This window comes from Hemitrygon akajei, chromosome 10 (assembly GCF_048418815.1).
Source record: "Hemitrygon akajei chromosome 10, sHemAka1.3, whole genome shotgun sequence".
Taxonomy (NCBI): Eukaryota; Metazoa; Chordata; class Chondrichthyes; order Myliobatiformes; family Dasyatidae; genus Hemitrygon; species Hemitrygon akajei.
Window position 1 is genome coordinate 130111321 of NC_133133.1, and position 15721 is coordinate 130127041.

The window sequence follows — 15721 nt, forward strand, 5'->3', positions numbered from 1 at the left end:
GAAATGAACTCCCCTTCCTTTTGATTCGGGTTATGAAACCTAAAGCATTCTGCAATCAACAGTGGTTTACACTGGAATTTAGAAGGATGAGAGGGGATCTGATTGAAACATATAAGATTATTAAGGGATTGGACATGCTGGAGGCAGGGAGCATGTTCCCGCTGATGGGTGAGTCCAGAACTAGAGGCCACAGTTTAAGAATAAGGGGTAGGCCATTTAGAACAGAGATGCGGAAAATCTTTTTCACCCAGAGAGTGGTGGATATGTGGAATGCTCTGCCCCAGAAGGCAGTGGAGGCCAAGTCTCTGGATGCATTCAAGAGAGAGTTAGATAGAGCTCTTATAGATATCGGGGTCAAGGGATACGGGAAGAGGGCAGGAACGGGGTACTGATTGTGCATGATCAGCCATGATCACAGTGAATGGCGGTGCTGGCTAGAAGGGCCAAAAGGCCTAATCCTGCACCAACTGTCTATTGTCTATTGTCTATTGTTTCAGTTCAAAATGTCCCAGCATTACTCTCATGATATTAGCAAAAATGACTTCAGCTGGTCTGGTTGGAACAGACTTCTAAGCAAACTGTCTGCTTTTCCACCTATTGCACTTAGCGACTCTCCCACTTGTTTTACCTTGGCTATGTCATTTGTTTCAAATTCTGCTTAATACGTTCAAAGTACCTCATTTATTTGTTATGTAATTGAATGTATGTATCATTCCAATGTAGAAAGCCATTTCTGCTTTTTTCTGTACTTAATATTATTTCCCCAGTACTCACTGTTTATGAACCTATGACCTCAATCACTACCTGTCAATTTAATCCATTTTCTAGCAAAACACACAAGATGCTGGTGGAACACAGCAGGCCAGGCAGCATCTACAGGGAGAAGCACTGTCGACGTTTCGGGCTGTCGAATTTCCAGCATCTGCAGATTTCCCCATGTTTGTGTTTTTTACCTTGCTTTTACCATGAGCTTCTCTATCTATCCCCTTCTGAAGAAAAACATGCTGCGATCGACAGTTGGGTATTAGTCTTGGGTTCATTTTAAAACTTGCTCATCACTACTGTTACATTTTGTAACTCGAGAAACTAATCAAAAGTAAAGCACAGCTTGTTTTATTTTTTCTTTCATGAGGCACTCACATATGACGTGGTGCTGTAGCAACATACAGTATGCCATTCACCTACTTTTTTCATATAGCCCGTAATGAATTATGTAAGCAGAGAATGCTTAATCAAGCAATATATTTACAATATTACTTAAATATTACTGAAATATTAAATGCACTGCACAAAGGTTGTAGAGGGTGGATCAATAAGGTGCAGATAGATAAAATTTTGAAAGAGTGGGAAATTGAGGCTACAGAGTGTAGTGTTAATGTGACTCGGACACCGCAGTATTAAACACACACGTTTATTCACCAGACTTCCATTTTACAAAACCCGCGTTCTGACGTCATACGAATACTCACATAATACATTACACAGAGATGCAGAGGCGCAGATGAGGCATGGGGTCACTCAGCCTTGATTATATTGAATGATGGAGTCAAATTAGAGGTATTTTGGCTCCTGCTTCCATCTTCTTGTGTCCTTGTGTTTATTCAATATCATTTTTAATGCATGTAAGTAGTGCACTAGAGAGACAATTAACCTTTCCTTACCAATCTTTGCTAATGGTGACATGCTGTGTGTGTGTTAAGATACTGTACATTCACTAACTAGCTCTCCAAAGGCTTTAATTATAACGCAGCATGCACGCCAGGCTCTAGCATGTGTGAACATCTTGTGTTCTGGGGCTGAAGTGTACTCTCCTTGAAGGGGAAGTGCAAAGCCTGGCACTGAGCATCACCCACATCTTAACATGGAGTACGCAAACATTAACCACTTTTTGAGGCACCGCGTGATTGTAGCTCTCTGACTGATGTGTGGGCCCTGTAAGTAAGAGGAAATGGGGGGGGGGGGGGGTGGCACAAAGGAGATTTAACTGGATGCTGCCTGGATTAGAGGAATGGTGACGTGAGCTAGGATGAGGAGGTTGAGAGGTGACTTGATAGAGGTGTATAATTTGATCAGAGGCATAGATAGCGTGGACAGCCAGCAGCTTTTCCCAGAGCAGCAATAGCCAATACAAGAGAACATGAAAACGTGCTAGAGTACGTAGGAGAGTTTAGAGGGGATGTCAGAGATAGGTTTTTTTCACAGAGTGGTAAGTGCATGGAGCCACTTCTTTAGGCAGAGGGAAGTGAACTTGTTTTGCCACAGAAGGCTTTAGAAGCAATGTCATTGAGTATATTTAAAGCAGAAGTTAATTGGTTTTTGATTAGTAAGGGTGTCAAAGGTTATAGGGAGAAGTCAGGAGAATGGGGCTGAGAGAAAAAAATAAATCAGCCATGATCAAATGGCAGAGCAGACTCAAAGGGCTAAATGGCCTACTTCTGCTCCTATATCTTATGGTCTAAATCACTTAGATATCCCGAGGACACATTAACTAGGTCATTATGCCCTCAACTTCACTGAGCTTGAATATTAATGTCCCCAGCACAGGGACCCAAGGCTCATAAATGAGAACTGTTGAAAATGAACAAAGACATTGATGTAGATATAGAAAAATGTGCCTTCTCACACGTGGTGTCAATAATGTCACAGGCAAAATGACAGCAGACACACTGAAGCCACTGTGAGCAGCTGGCGCAGGGTGGCAGAATCTTAGGGTGAACCTGTTCTGGAGGAAGAGGCTCAGACAGAAGCGCCTGAGGAGGGAATGGCTCTGAAAGAGAAGCACAGGAGGGAGGGGATCAGAACGAGGGAGGGATTCTGGAGGGAGGAACTCAGGGGAAGACAAAAAGACAGAGGAAGGGTTGTGAATGAGGAGCACAGGAGGAATGGGATCAGAAAATAGGAGGGGTTCAGGAGGAAAGCACTGGAGGACGAACGGGAAAAGAGATCCACAAGAGCAGCAAAGAGGGAGGCACGCAGAGAAGAGGTGCAGAGGATGGAGAAGGAACAAGGGAGAAGAACAGAGGGAGGAGTGCCAGAGCGAGGCCCCACTCCCCATTCCCAGTTCCTCGTTGCTTCTTTCATCACTTTGTGAAGTCCCAGTAAAAAAAAATCCACCGCAGCAGTAAAATTTGGAATCAAAAAGAAGCAGTATTGAACGGTCATGCTAGTGCCTCCTAATTGTATAACTTAGCATCCAGATGTAGCCAGTTAGGGAATTCCTGAATTGTCAACTCAGTTCCTCACTCTTCAATTAAATCCATATAGTTGCACTGGGGACAGTTGGGTCTAACGGTCAAAAGAACTTAAGAACTAGAAGCAGGAGGAGCCATCTAGCCCAGTTGAGCCCACCCATCATTCAGTAAAATCATGGCTGATCAGGCTATGGACTCAACTCCACCTATTTGCCTTTTCCCCATAAGCCTTAATCCCTCTGCTGTGTAAAAATCTGTCCAGCTGTGACTTAAATATTTTTAATGAGGTAGCCTCTACTGTTTCCCAGGGCAGAGAATTCCACAAATTCACCTCCTCATCTCCATCCTAATTCTATTCCCTTGAGTCTTAAGGCTAAGATTCTAGTCTCATCTACCAGTTGAAACAACTTTCCTGCCTTGATATTATCAATGCCTTTCATTATTTTATATGTTTTTCATAAGATCCACTGTCATTCTTCTGAATTTCAGTGAGTTTAATCCCAGGCAATTCAATCTCTCCTCTTAGGTTGTAGAAGCCAGGTACCTATTTTCTGTCTGTATTGTATTTTGTGGTGATCAAATAGCAGCACAGACCCAAAGGGCCAATTCGCCTAATTCCGAAGCGAATGAGTATAATAGAATACTCACGCTTTGTCTAAGTTCAGTTTAATCCAGGTAGAGCCAGGGACCAGGCCATGGGATAGTATTCTTCTGTTGACCGCTAGTGTTAACGCTACCACTAGATTGTTATTATATTGTCATTAGACCACTTAATTCATTATCTCATTAGTTTTTAAATTTTGTTGGCATTTTATCACCACAAGATTGCTTGTCATTGTTAGTTCTTTAATACAGGATTGAATGTATTATTTTGAACTTTAGGGCTTTGTTATTTTGAAGCACGTCATACAGTGTCAAACCCCGTGCTTAGTCTCTGAACATCTTTGGCTTGTTTTAAAGTAACTGCAACATAGGCTAATCTCCACACCTCCAGAATCAACCAAGTGAAACTCGTCAGTACCACCTCTAAAGCCAGTCAAGTAAGCAGACAGCAAGTAAGCATGCTGTACACCATCTACGGCCTCGCCAATATCCTGTATAGTTGTAGCATAATCTTAACTACAATTGCCCTAGCAATGAAGGCCAACATTCTATTTGTCTTCCTGATAACCTGTTGCACCTTCAAAACAATCTTTTGTGATTCATCCATAACATGCCTCAATCCCTCAGCTCAAAAGCATGCTGTAATCCTTCATCATTTAAATAATAATCTGATCTTCCATTTACCAACATTGTACTCCATCTGCCCAGGCCCTTGCCCATTCACTCAACCTATCTATATCTCTCTATGGGCTCTCTACGTCCTCTGCACAATTTGCTTTTCCACTCAGTAAATGAACCCCATCGCTCACATCCCATGAGGTTGTAGTATTCTTCTCTACAATTCACCTTTGGGTGGAGAAAGGTAGATTCTCAGTCCGGATGGAGGGTTTTAACGTAAAGTGTTGATGAAATTTTCCTGCCACAGAGGCTCACAAACAAGAGAAAATCTGCAGATGCCAGAAATCCAAGCAACACACTCTAAATGCTAGAGAAACCCAGCAGGCCAGGCAGCATCTATGGAAAAAAATACAGTCAACATTTCAGGCCGAGACCCTTGGGCAGGACTGGGGAAAATAGCTGAGGAGCAGATTTTAAAGGTGGGGGAGGGGAGAGGGAAACACAAGGTGATAGGTGAAAACTGAAGGGGGAGGGATGAAGTAAACAGCTGGGAAGTTGATTGGTGAAAGAGACAGAAAGCCATGGAAGAAAGAAAAGGGGGGAGGAGCACCAGAGGGAGGCAATGGGCTGGCAAGGAGATGAGGTGAGAGAGGGGGGATTGGGGGGCATTACCAGAAGTTTGAGAAATCAATGCTCGTGCCATCAGGTTGGAGGCTACCCAAACGGAATATAAGGTGTTATTCCTCCATTCTAAGTGTGGCTTCATCATGACAGTGGAGGAGGCTGTGGATGGACATACCAGAATGAGGATGGTAAGTGGAATTAAAATGGGTGGTAATTTAAATATACACCTCAGTCTTTTTTCTCCAGTCCTGCCAAAGGATTTCACTCAAAATGTCGACTGTACTTTTTTCCATAGATGCTGCCTGGCTTTGCTGAGTTCCTCCAGCATTTTGTGTGTGTTGCTACAGATGCTGCCTGACCCACTGAGGTCTTCCAGCATTTTGTTTGTTGCTCTGGTCTACAGCATCGGCAGTCGCTTGTATCTCTGAACTTTTTTTATTCTGTGGAAGAGTCTCCAGCTTAAAATGTGAACTATTTCTCTTTCTACAAATGCTGCCTGACCTGCCGAGTGTTTTCAGCATTTTCTGATTTCATTTGATCTGATATTGTTCATTTGAATACTACGTCTCGAAGGCTACAGTGCTTCCAGAGGAAAGACGGAGTGTTGTGCTTTGAGCTTACTTTAGACTCTGATGGAGAAATGCAGGAAGCCAATGACTGAGGCAGGAGTGGAATGGAGAATTAACAAACAGGAAGTTTAGAACACCACATCAAAGGCAAGAGGGGAATAGAAATCAAAGAGGTTGAACAAGCTAAAAGAACATCTCAGCAAAGAGTGATCATTAGTAAGTTGAATATTTTCATGAAATTCTATTGTGTTTCATCTTTCCTGTAAACGCCCGCAAGAAAATGAATCTCAAGGTAGTATATGATAAAATTTACATACTTTGATAATAAATTTGCTTTGAACCTTGAACAAAAATAGTACTTATCTCATTCAGTGTTTAGTTCCATTCTCCCGGGCTGTGAAGGATGCTCGGAAGTGAAGTGCAGAACGTTACAATGTCTACCTGAGAGGGATGCCAGCTCATTCAGATTGGTACTTGCCAGAGTCCCACTTCATTTGCTCAGTGGGCCAGGATGAATGGTGTTGAGAAGGAACAGCAAGCAGCAGTGCAGCTTGGAAGTTGGAAGGAGATGGAACATCGGAGGTGTGCAGATCTGGTCTCCTGGGGTGGTGTCTGGGCTGGGTTACAAGAGTGGAAACCAGAGTTCTATGCCATTCATGTGAGACGCAAGTTCAAACCTCACTATAGCAACTAGGAAGTTTCAATTCAAGCAATTAAATAAACCTAGAATAAAGATCAACTTTTGGTTCAGCAACAATAGGTCACTGAATTGTCAAAACCCCATCTAGTTCACTAGTGTCCTTCAGGGAATGAGGCCTAGATGGGCAAAGCGGTGACTGTTCACAGAAATGTGGCTGATTTTTAACTACCTGCTGAATTTGGGGCAAACAGACAATCAAATGTCTCCATTGCCAGTGATATTCCCATTCTGTGAATGACAACATAAAATAAAGGAGTTATTGATTAGTCCATAAGACAAAGGAGCAGAATTAATCCATTCAGCCCAACTAGTCTGCTCCATCATTCTATCATCCCTGATTAATTATGCCTCTCAGCTCCATTCTCCTGCCTTCACCCCATACCCTTTATCACCTTAACTAATTAAGAACCTTTCAACCTTCATTTTAAACATAACTGATTACTTGGCCTCCATATCCATCTGTGCTAATGAATTCCACAGATTTTCCTCTCTCTGTCTAAAGAAATTCCTCCTCATCTCTGTTCTAAAGGGATGTCCTTGTATTCTCAGACTGTGCCCTCTGGTCCTAGACTCCCCCACTACAGGAAACATCTTCTCCACATCCACTTTATCTAGGCCTTTCAATGGGGCCTACCATAGTGCCACTGATTATCAGGCATACTGTCCTGATGAAGTTGGTCAGTACCTGTCACTTTTAAGGACTGCATGCTATTTACCTCTTGTCAGCCTCTACCTGAATGCTAGACAATAAGACGCAGGAACAGAATTTGGTAATTCAGCTCATTGCATCTACTCCTACATTCAATTGTGGATACGATAATTTCTTTTCTCAATCCCATTCTCCCACTTTCCCTGCATAACCCTAAACCCCTGTACCAACTAGGAACATATCAACTTCTGCATTAAATACACAAAATGACTTTCTCTCTATCATCCTCTGTTGCAACAAATTCCAAAGTTTCTCCAAGCACTGGAGAAATTCTTCCTTATCTCCATTTCAAAGAGATATCCTTTTAATCTGAAACGATGTCCTTGGATATTAGATTCTCCTACTAATGGAAACATCCCCTCCTTACTGTTGTCTACATCTTGCAAGCAAATGATTGCTTTTTTGGTTGAGTTGTTGCAATATACAACCATCAGCGAATTTGTGACTTCCTGATGGAAGGAAGTTCAAGCTGCTGAAGATGGTTAAGTCTTGGACATGAGCAAGAACTTGTGCAGTGATGACCTGAGCCTTGGATAACTGACTACCAATAGCCACAACCATCTTACTTTGTGTGCAATCTGGCACCATCTATTGTGTGCTTTCCCTTTGATGCCTATTGATACTCCTTAATGCCACACTTAGGTCAACTACTTCCTTAAAGCCAAGAGAAGTTACTCTCACCACACAATAGACAATCTCAACAGAACAAAAGGGTGGGTCATTGACTTCAGGAAAGAGAAGGGCTCATCTTTCATGGTTGAGGATTGTGAGGATTTGAAAGTTTCAAACATCACCAATGGTCACTCCTAGGAGTTTGAAGCTCTCAGTCCTCACAACCCTATAGCCTGTCCTGATCCAACCATGTGATGTTACGACTAAGAAAGTTCACCAATGCCTCAATTTGCCTTGGAGGCCACAGGAAATATGGCATGTACCCATTGTCCCTTCTCAATTTTATCGATGCACCATTCCATCTGGATACATAGCAGCTTGGCACCACGATTCCTCTGCATGGAACCACAAGAAACTGTAGTGTTATGGACACAGCTCAGTACACCATAGAAACCAGCCTCCTCTCTATGGACTCTTTCTGTACTTCCTGTTGCCTCAGTAAAGCAGCCAGCACAACAAACGACCCCACATACCCCAGATGTTCTCTTTTCCTTCTCCCACCAGTCAGAAGATGCAAAAGCCTGAAAGCAGATGCCACCTGGCTCAAGGACAGCTTCTATCCCACTGTTATCAGACTCCTGAATGGACCTCTTGTACAAAAAGATTGACTCTTGACCTCACAATTTACCTCCGCATGATCTTGCACCTAATTGTTTGCCTGCAATGCACTCTTTCTGTAGCTTTTGCACTTAATTCTGCATTGATATTGTTTGACCTTATTCTAGCTCAACACACTGTGTAATGGTTTGATTTCTATGAAAAGAATACAACACAAGGTTTTCACTGTACCTTAGTGCATGAAACAACAATAAACCAATACCAGTACCGATGCAATGTAGGCTAGCACAGGTCCAAACTGGTTAGAAATGGTGGACTACGTTGAGTTATCCCACGTTGCAACATCACCAGGGTTGGCACTTCATTTTTAGGCTTACTTGCAGCTGCTCCCAGCACATCCTTGTGCACTTTACTGAACCAGCATTGATTCCCCTGGGTGATGGGGTATGCTGGATTATGAAACTAGACATGTTGCAGGGGATATTTCTGCTGCAGATGAGATCCTTGGAAATCCTGAACAATGCTGTCAAATGATACCTGGATTTCATTTCACTGCTGTTTTGTGGGGTCCTGTTTGTAAACTGACTGTTGCATATTCTAAATTCTCAGGATACCTGCACTTTCTATAGGAATCTGAGTGACTGTGAGCACTTCAGGGTGGCTTAGGAGATCTAAAGAAAAAGCAAGATCTTTCCCATTTTTGTAGGCAAAGCTCACCTCTGGTTAGGACGCAAATCCTTTCAGTTAACCACGTGAGATGAAAATGTTTCTTAAAAGCTACTGGTCATTTCTTGGGCTGAGAAGTAGTCATTGTTCTAAATGCCTGGCCCATTTCCCAGAGCTTGTGCTCCATAAACAGAATTTCTGCAGCAATAAGTTTTGAAGAGACCTTTCCATTTCATTTTTAAAAAAGCAAAGGAGAATAAGATGGACATGTTGTGCTTAATGTGCTTTCACCTTTTGTTTTATTGTCCCAGTCCTTCCAATGGTTTTTATATAACACAAAAATCCACTCAAAGTCCCTTATCAATCATCAATTCCTTGGTAAGTGCAGCCTATGAAACATAAGCACAAGAGATTCTGCAGATGCTGGAAATCTTGAGCACACGCATAAAATGCGGGAGGAACACAACAGGTCAGACAACATTAGAGCCTTGATGAAGACTCTCGGCCCAAAATGTTGACTGTTAATTCCCCTCCATAGAAATCGCCTGACTTGTTGAGTTCTTCCAGCATTTTGATTGTGCAGCCTATGAGACAGTTCAATTCATGTTATGACAAGGCAAAGAAACTACTAAAATACATACCAACTACTAAAAAGCCACTGAATGTTTACAAATAGGTGATTATATAAACATATCAGTAAGCATTAAGTTAAACTATAAGGTAAATAATGAGTTAGACCTTAATCCAACAGGTGAATTGCTCAGTGTTATCATTTCAGAATGCCTCTCCTCGGCCCAGCATGTAAGTGCAATTTCGAAGAAACCGCGACAACTCCTCTTCTTCCTGAGGAGTTTCTGAAGATTCGGCATGACATGGAAAATTTTGGCAAACTTCCATACGTGTGTGCTGAAGAGACTATCACAGGCTGGTGTGGAAACACCGATGACCTTGAATGGGAAATCCTACAAGAAGAAGTGGATATGGCCCAGTTCATCACAGGTAAAGCCCTCCTCAAAACTGAGTACATCTACAGGGAGTGTTGTCACAGGAAAGCACATCCATCATCAGGGGCCCGCACCACCCAGGTCATGCTCTCTTCTCGCTGTTGCCATCAGGAAGAAGGTACAGGAGCCACAGGACTCACACCACCAACTTCAGGAACAGTCATTACCCTGAACCATCAGGCTCTTGAACCAGAAGGGATAACTTCACTCAACCTCGCTTGCCCCAACAATGAACTGTTCCTACAAACCATGGGCTCACTTTACTTCTTCATCTCATGTTCTTGATATTTATTCATTATGATTCTTACTTTTTGTCTTTACAGTTTGGTGTCTTTTGCACATTGGTTGAACGTCCAAGTTGATGTGGCCTTTCATTTGTTCTATTACGGTTCTTGGACTTACTTAGTATGCCCGCAAGCAAATGACTCTCGGGAAGCACACACAAAATGCTGGAGGAACTCAGCAGGCCAGGCAGCATCTATGGAAAAGAGTACAGTCGACGTTTCGGGCCAAGACCCTTCAGCAGGACCGGCATTGTGTGTGTTTTGCTTGGATTTCCACCATCTGCAGATTTCCTCTTGCTTGTGAATGACCCTCGGGGTTGGATATGGTGACATAATTGATAATAATTTTACTTTGAATGTGAAGAGATGGTGCTCTTCAGGAAGAAGTGATTATGTAAGGCAAAGATTTGCTGCTGTATAGACACTGACAGCAAGGCCAACAAGCAGGCAAGAATTCTACTCCCACGCTGCCAACTCAATCAGGTTGCTACACACATAAATGAAAGCCAAAAGTATTGCAAAGAAATTAATTGCTGCAAATCTAAAGTTAAAAGAAAAAGGTTTGAGTTCACATGAAGAGTCCTAGACCTGGAACTCTGCTTTTCCATCCACAATTGCTGCCTAACCTACTGAATGTTTCCAGTAGTTTCAGTTTGTAGTGCTGAGCACATAGAGTCTCTGTAAGGACAACATACTGCACCTGCAGTGCCCACAACATTACATGGAGTCAAAATGATAAAGCTGGCTGCTAAGTGACTACACCTGTGCACATTGGTATAAAACATTCTTAAGAATGCTCTGATGTGACAGATCCTGATTTTTAAGGTGCAGTAGAAACATGCATGAATAAATTCCTGATACATTAGGGACATTTAAGAAACTCCTAGTTGGGTGCATATGGATGAAAGGAAAGTGAAGGATTATGGGCTCTGTAGGAGGGAATGGAGGGGTTAGAAGATCAGCATAATGTTGTGAGCCAAAGAGCCCGTAGTGTGCTTTACTGCTTCTATGTTCTATGTTCAATTAAAATATTCAACTAGCAATACTGACTAATGACATTGTGCCTCAGCAGGATGCCAAAGATGGTGCTGCAATATAGTTTGATAATTAAATGCAACTGAATGCTAATTGTATTAATGACATGGATAAAGCAATTATTTCAGAATGAAATGCTGTAAAAGCATAAAATGTGCCTGCTTTATAATGGTGACTGGCCATCTTGCCCAAGAGCTGAAGGACTCCCACCAGCAAAACAAAAACTAGACAGGCAGTTCTGCAGGCTCCTTTTATAATATCAAAGGTCCCAATGGAGCCTTTTTGAAGAACAGTTATCGAAACATCACCACCAAACAAGACTCATGAGATGGTTGAGCTAGTTTGATCATCAGAATGAAATGAGTTTGCTGGATGCCCTGTATTATAAAGGGCAATAAAGTTGACAGTCGCAAACAGATGTTGTTCAGTACTAGAAACATTATTAAGGAAGCAATGGAAGAACTTGGAACACTGTTCAGTGGAAAATCTCTGAGCAAGTGTGTCAGCTTTGAGGGTTTCACTTGCATGCCAAGCTGCCGCAGCTTTGACCAAGCACCAGACTGCACTAATGACACAACGCTGGCAATGAAAGCTACCTCCCTATCAAGCGTGCAGCCACTGTCTGCAGCAGTAGCAGACACGAGAAGAACTCTGCAAAGAGTCAATCCCATAAGGTGGCTGAGCAAGACTTCATCCAAGGATCCCGTTGGAGGTGGCGGAAATTACGGACTCTGCTCTCAAACGCATCTCTCCCATTTCCCGCACATCGGCCCACCACCCCACTTGGGATAGGGTTCCCCTTGTCCTCACCTGCCACCCCACCAGCCTCCGGGTCCAACGTATAATTCTCCGTAACTTCCACCACCTCCAACAGGATCCCACCACCAAGCACATCCTTCCTTCCCCCCCCCCCCCTTTCTGCTTTCCGCAGGGATCACTCCCTACTCGACTCCTTTGTCCATTCATCCCCCCCATCCCTTCCCACCGATCTCCCTCCTGGCACTTATCCTTGCAAATGGAACAAGTGTTACACCTTCCCTTACACTTCCTCCCTCACCACCATTCAGGGCCTCAGACAGTCCTTCCAGGTGAGGCGACACTTCACCTGTGAGTCGGCTGGTGTGGTATACTGCGTCCGGTGCTCCCGATGTGGCCTTTTATATATTGGTGAGACCCGATGCAGACTGGGAGACCGTTTCACTGAATGCATATGCTCGGTCCACCAGAGAAAGCAGGATCTCCCAGTGGCCACACATTTTAATTCCACGTCCCATTCCCATTCTGATATCTCTATCCTTGGCCTCCTCTACTGTCAAGATGAAGCCACACTCTGACTGGAGGAACAACACCTTATATACCAGCTGGGTAGCCTCCAACCTGATGGCATGAACATTGACTTCTCTAACTTCTGTTAATACCCCTCCTCCCCTTCTTACCCCATCCCTGATATATTTAGCTTTCCCCCCCCCTCCTTTTTTTTTCTCTCTCTCTGCCCATCACTCTGCCTGTTCTCCATCTCCCTCTGGTGTTCCCCTCCCCCTTTCTTTCTCCTTAGGCCTCCCATCCCATGATCCTTACCCTTCTCCAGCATTGCATCCCTTTTGCCAATCACCTTTCCAGCTCTCAGCTTCACCCCACCCCCTCCGGTCTTCTATCATTTTGCATTTCCCCCTCCCCCCACTACTTTCAAATCTCTTACTATCGTTCCTTTCAGTTAGTCCTGACGAAGGGTCTCGGCCCGAAACGTCGACAGCGCTTCTCCCTATAGATGCTGCCTGGCCTGTTGCGTTCCACCAGCATTTTGTGTGTGTTGCTTGAATTTCCAGCATCTGCAGATTTCCTCGTGTTTGCAGGATAAATTTTATGGTGCATCTGTAGAAATTTGACAAAATCTTCTGAGAAAAGCTGAGTATTTTTAGATGCCTAAGAAAGTATGCACTCTGATGCACTTTCCTGACCACTGCATCAGTGTGGCGAGAACAGAAGAGGCTGCTGGAGATATGGATGGCAAGGAACATGATGCATTCAACCATCTCCAGAGCAGCCAATTACTGAAGACAGGGTTGTGCTCAACTCCACCCACCCTCACCCTTGCTTCCTCAGCTTACAAGCAGCTCTTTTATCTTGCTGATAGGAAGAGCTAGGTTGTTGCCCTGACAGTATGACACGAGGTTCACGATCTACACAAGTGATACACATTATGCTAATAGTATCATCATGATTTCCTGCCACCCTGGCCGACCCCTTCATCTCTCTTCTGCCTTCTGGGAGGTGATACAGGAGCTTGACCAGACTCAGGAACAGACGTCCCACTCTGCAAAAACTCATTTCAGGGAAGTAGCATCCCCCCCCCCCCCCCCCCACCTCCGGTCGACCTCTAAGGGTCAAGTTGGGTATATACAGAAAATGTGACAATAAAATATGTACTTGTATCATATTATGTTATATAATATTATATCATGGAGTCTTTTTTTAAATTCTATTACAACTATAAGCAAGTCTAGAGGGAGCTTGGCCTCATCACGTAGGACATCAATAGAGTAGCTCCTTATTAGCTCCTTAACATTAGCCATGCTAATGAATGAATGACACCTGTTAACATGTCTTTTACATTTTAACCCACCATGGGCAATAGAAAAGTCACTGTTGCAAACAGTGCAGCGAGCAACACTGTCATTATTTTTGAGGTTGGCTGTAAAGCCCGCCCACAGAGAAAATTGATAGGTCCACTTAGCATGAAGAGAGACCAATCAGGATGCTCCCTCTCGCTCTTCCTCTCACTCTCCCTCTCCCTTTCAAAAAAGTCGATTTCCAGGATATTGTATATAATTTGTGGGCATCAGGGAGCTGCTATCAATATGCGGGAGACTCCCGGAACTTCCGGGAGAGGTGGGATGTCTGCAAGAATAGCTTCTTCCCCAGTGTTGTCAGACTCCTGAGCCAGTCACCTCTCTCACATCCGTTTCCTGACAGTGCAGCCATGCTCTCGAACCCTTAATTGTATCTCAGTCGGTTATTGCCACTTCAGCATTTCTTCTTGCACTGCCTCAGTTTGCCCTGCTATATTTTTCACTGCCTGTAGGGGGGAATGGTTGGTGTAACACTTTACAGTGCCAGCGACTCTGGTTCAATTCCTGCCGCTGTCCGTAAGGGGTTTGTACATCCTCATTATGAGTGGTGCTCCGATTTCCTTCCACACCCCGAGGACGTTCGGGTTAATAGGTTAATTGGTCACTTGGGTGTATTTGGGTGGTATTAGATGGATGGGCCTGTTGCCATGCTCTAAGTAAATAAAATAAAACTTGCTGCTTTGCGTTCATTGTCATGCGTATTAATGTAGTTATTGTTGCCGTCTGTGTTGGCGCGTGGCCTAGTGGATAAGGCATCGGTCTAGTGACCTGAAGGTCACTGGTTCGAGCCTCAGCTGAGGCAGCGTGTTGTGTCCTTGAGCAAGGCACTTAACAACACACTGCTCTGCGACGACACCGGTGCCAAGCCTAGTGCCCTTCCCTTGGACAACATTGGTGGCGTGGCATGGCTTGCAGGTTGGCCAACTGCCAGTCTCCCAATCAACCCTGCCCAGGCCTGTGCCCTGGAAACCTTCCAAGGCGCAAATCTATGATCTCACGAGACTAACGGATGCCTATTAGGTTGCCGTCTATACCGTTCACTCTGAGCTTCACCACAGGCAAGAAATCCCATGTAAGTGACAGTAATATGAATCTGGGAAGGGTAAGGAGGTTCATGGAAATGGCACCACCTTGAGATTACCCTCCTAGTCAAGGTACATCACTACTCTCATCATGATCGCTGGGTATGAATCCTGGAGCTTTGTCCTCCACAGCACTGTGGCAACACCTTCACCAGTGAACTGCATTGGTTCAGGGAGATTCAAGTTTGCTTATTATCATTCTTCAGTACAAGTGTGTAAAGGAGAATGAAATGATTGTTAGTCCTGATACGATGCAGCATAAATAAAACACAATAAACATTAAGAATACAATAAAAATACAATAATGATAAATCCTTTAGCTTATTGATAAGCTTATATTAGTTTATATGCACAATACATGCAGATTGTCTATATATGGAGGAGGTGTCAGGGGTAAGTTTTTTACGCAGAGAGTGGTGAGTGCGTGGAATGGGCTGCCGGCGACGGTGGTGGAGGCGGATACGATACAGTCTTTTAAGAGACTCCTGGTCAGGTATGTGGAGCTCAGAAAAATAGAGGGCTATGGGTAATTTCTATCACTTCTACCACTAGGTAATTTCTCAGGTAAGGACATGTTTGGCACAGCTTTGTGGGCCGAAGGGCCTGTATTGTGCTGTAGGTTTTCCATGTTTCTATGTATATAAAGTGACATTAGGTACAGGAAATATCTGCACGTAAGGTGATTGACAGGAAGTGATGAAGTAGTGGTGGTGGGTTGGGGTAATGGGTGAATGTGCTGATAAGCCAGATGGCTTGGGCAAAGTAACAGTTTTTGA